General features: G+C 46.0%; 1 pseudogene; it reads right to left on the bottom strand.

Moving 5' to 3' along the window:
• Positions 1-1,341: 1,341 nt before the first annotated feature.
• Positions 1,342-2,834, bottom strand: LOC146175258 (uncharacterized; annotated as a pseudogene).
• Positions 2,835-4,246: the final 1,412 nt, after the last annotated feature.

Below are 4,246 nucleotides of genomic sequence, written 5' to 3'. Positions count from 1 at the left end.
GGAAATTTTAAGCCCCCTCGACTGAGGTTCGCTGTTAGTGAGTACATATCCGTGTCTCTCTCGTCATCTCTCTCAACAACAAGCTTTTCCTTGCAGGTGTCGCACTTCAAAACTTTCAAGACAGAGTGCGTGCAAAAGCCTGCAACATAGCCAAACACAGCAACACGTGAACTCAACTTGTCTAAGTCTTCAGACTCTACGTTAATGTCGAAAGACGCTTTATGTGGGGCACTTTGTGAAGAAGCAGTGTCTAGCAGATCATCATCGCTTAATGCCGGAAGGGTGCTCTGCAGTCTCAGCCTGCCTTCACATTCATAAAGTTGTCGGATGCTAATGTGATAGTGGCCTCCTGCCATTTGCCTGTACTGACCGAACCTGTGTTCGAGACCATCTGTCTGCACCTTTCCGAGAAGTACGTACTTGTAACCAAGTTCAACAGTACAGTACTTTGTGAACTCCAGCAAAGCGTAGGCTGAATGCCTCCAAGCAGTAAGAGTTTCTCTTGTGAGTGTACCATTGTCATGCTTATAAAACTCCCACACGTCCAACCAAGTCACTAAGGCACCCAAGAAGGTCAGCTTAGGGTCATCTGTCCTTGATGAAGCTGGCTGCTCGTAAACATCTCGATGGTGATACCCTTTGTGCGGTGTTTTAACATTTACAATTTTCCACCATCTAACGATTACTCTAACAAAATTTGCAGTCTGCTTAGCATGTTAAAATGCTGGCAAGTCACTGTGGGCATCTAATGCTTCAGCCACAAATTCATTAAATACCTGTAAAGCGAGCTTGACATTCTGTCTCTCTAAGTTGCTGGGGTTCAGTGCTTTTGAGGAGAGGTGGTAGCTGTATTTTAGGAGCTGCGAAGCTTCAAGCTTATGAAGCTCACGTAGTTCCTTGAAAGAAGCCCACTGTATGGCATCATGATGCACTGTGTTATTTGAAAGGTCAAACAGTGGGAAATAAAGGTTAGTTCCAGGATTTTTTTTATTTAACCAGTTGTTTCTAATGCACTTGAGCAAATGCACGGCATCTACAACATAAAATAAAGGCCGTGATGCGTCAGCCGGATTCGGATAAGCTATTTTCAGCTTGGGGGGACTTGAAAACATACTAAGGGCTTTCCTGTTGATCGAATTGTTATCCGACACAACAGCTAGCACTCTGAATCCAAGTTTTTCAAGCCCGAGGATGACTTCCTTAAGCACTTTGTGCAGAGACTCGGCATTCAGCGTTCGCACAGGAAGAATGTGTACAACTTCTCGAAAAGAGCTGAGCATGCTTTGCAACATAAACACATGCGCGGATGTAGCGGCCACATTGGAGTTTGCCGCTGCTCCACTGATATTGCCACCTTTATAATCAAAAAATGGTTGGATATGGATTTCATCTACCATCAGAACAATATCTTTTTCATATTGCTTCAGTTGTTTGGATCTGTGGGCGATGTACTTCAGAAAATTACCATTCCCAGATTCATTTTGCGGTGACAACTGAAATGAAGAGCAGACATTTCTTATTGTACTCGGATGTGGCAAGACAAGGACACAAGATGACCTAAGGAACTTGTATGCGTGAGGGGATATGGTGTGCAAAATACAAGCAAGCACCATAATCTCTGATGAATATTGGATGCGTTCCTTTACAAGCAATGTCACCTGTTCTTTCAAAAATCTAATCATATCCCTTTTGCTGTCTGTGATGTGTTCCTCAATTTTTTCCAGAAGAGCACAAACAATATCTGGAAGGCCATCAGAAGGACACTCGTCGCTCTCAATGCATTGCATTCGATTCAATATTTCCAGGAGAACATTGACATCCATGACCTTATTTGGCACCAAGTAATTTCCAAAACGCTTCAAACTTTTGCCCAAGAAACACACGCTTAACTCCATATCAACGGAGATGGTCACGGATGACTGCAAAACAGGTGCACTCTCGTTCACTATGTTCAAAAACAGCGCACAGTTAGGGCGATGAATGACTGCCCACACATCAGGTACACACACTGTCTTCAATCGTTGTTTCAGTTCAGGAAGCGAGAAAAAACTACGCTTAATTTCTTCACTGTGGTAGGAAGCTGCGGATTCAGAAATCGCACGAGCAAGGTCTGATGCTTCTCGGCGTGTTCGTTTGCTATCTGGTGATATTCTGGAAGGGCAGGCGTCTTGCTTTGACAAGTAGGATGGGCATCCCGGAAAGAGAGCAGGCACTGATCCTTTTCGAAGCCGGGGTACTTTCAATGAAACCTCGAGCACTCGCCCGGTCCTGGGATCCGTGTACGAAGTTTTCCGTTCAAGACATGACTCCTCGAAGTGCAGTGCGCATACCTGCATGCAAACAAAAGCGAAGGCATACTGATAATATGCGACTGCTAGAGCGAAATACCTGCTATATACTGTTCTCGTTCGATAAAAGGAATAATCGAATTGCGCTTCAAACGTAGTCTAGAAGCACAGTGTAACAAACAAATCTCTTACCTTGTTATTCTCTGTAGGAATAAAATCCTTCCTCGGTATCGCCCGCAGCCACTTCGTGCGTTGCACTTCGTCCTTCGGGAAGGAAAACACTAGGGCTTTTTCCCCTGTTCGGTAATTGCTTGAACATGCCGGTACACAACACTTGTTCGGCATGTCAAAACCAGCATATGCCGCAAAACATGGGCGCACAGCAACCAAATAGGGCAAGAAAACACACGCAGAACAGCAGCCCACTCGCACACGGCACAAAGTAAATATGGCGCGCGGCTGACTGGTGCGCCGGGACGCCGGGGACGCAGGGAGTAGGCCGGCAGGAAGTGACGTCACGTCGGAGCGCGCAGGCCTTGAAAGCTGTCTAGGAGGTGTTGGCTAAAGGGAAGAGCGGCGCTTAAAGGGGAGAGCGGCGCTTTCTTCCGGCCTGCGCTTCGGGGCAAGTTCCCACCTTTCACCGCCGCTAGTTTGTGGCGCTGTAACCCAACCCTGGCCAGTTCAGTTGACTGAACCGGACACCTCCCCCGTTCGTGGAGAACAGGCAATAGGGGTTCTGTTTACACCAATTTACATTCCCTTTACCATGGGCGTCCTGAAAATGGTGATTCCCTCCCCACTTCTGGAGTTATTGGCTAACGGTCGAATCAGCATTAAATTATTGCTGAGAAGCTTCGTATCACAGACATCTGAAAGAAATGCTCTACGCAAAGGCTATGATGCAAATGATGCAAATTACTCTTAAATATACTGTTTATTGAATCATACCTGCTGCATTTCGAGCATCAATTTTTCAGCAAAGTTTGGCACAAACTTCGATTAAAAATAGTCACTCAGAAGAGGCATTGAAGACTGTGTAAACAAGCAGCTTGTAGTTGTACCTGTTCTTCTTCATCAAAGGTCCTGACTCATATATGTCAAGGTCATAATCTGATTAACTTCCTGGAGGGCTTGTGCACATATTTGGAAGGCGTATCTTGTGCGTCTGTTTTTTTGTTTGCATGGTTGATGAGAAGTATTCTCGTGAATTTTTCGGCAATTAAAGCCGCTGATCGCTTTGCGTGGCTGTCGTAAACACACTCTGGACAGCTTAGCACCGGTGCGCTTTCAAGCCGACGCCCCATGAGCAATTGAAGAACTTCAAGCGTTTTCGTTCGTGGCAAATCTTTTGCCACGCGCTCAAAAAAAAAGTCACTACTTTGTTCAAAAGAGCAAGGAAATCTGGCCTTGGGTAGCATAGCCCGCTCCTGTCTTGACCTTGTAACAGTGCGTACAGAGGATCATCTTTGTTGCATGTTGTGACAAGCATTTCACAGGACCCGCAAGCAAAATCTGTTATTAACTTGGCAATGTATCCACCAACATATGACAAGCCCGAGTAAGTTACCGACCTTGGTGTAGCCACTTGACATTCCCTTACCTTCGGGCTTAACGCCTTGGCCTTCACAATCCGATCAAGGGCAGCCGTAACGGCCGTTGCATCCAGTTGATCGTTGCCGCCGCACATCTGTCGAATTCTTCCGGAAAGTTCCTCAGTTGGGTTGCTGTTAAATATTTTCGTCAGCACATAACTGACACCTTTCTTCAGCAAGAAGCATGTTGTCTCCACAGTGGACTGAGTTGTGAAGAGCAAGGCTTGAAATGTTTCTTCTGTGAGTGCGCCGTTGCCTGAGGCGACTGCTGTACATGCCTTATGTATACACTGAACTCGTTTTTTAGCCATTGCAAACGATGATCGTCCATATTGGAGATCGGCGCCTTGTAGCCGCTTCCTGTGT

This window comes from Amblyomma maculatum, chromosome 11 (assembly GCF_055883805.1).
Source record: "Amblyomma maculatum isolate TAMU_Amacu chromosome 11, ASM5588380v1, whole genome shotgun sequence".
In the NCBI taxonomy this organism is placed as follows: domain Eukaryota; kingdom Metazoa; phylum Arthropoda; class Arachnida; order Ixodida; family Ixodidae; genus Amblyomma; species Amblyomma maculatum.
Note: the sequence above shows the minus strand (reverse complement) of the source record. Positions and strands in the feature narration are given on the sequence as shown.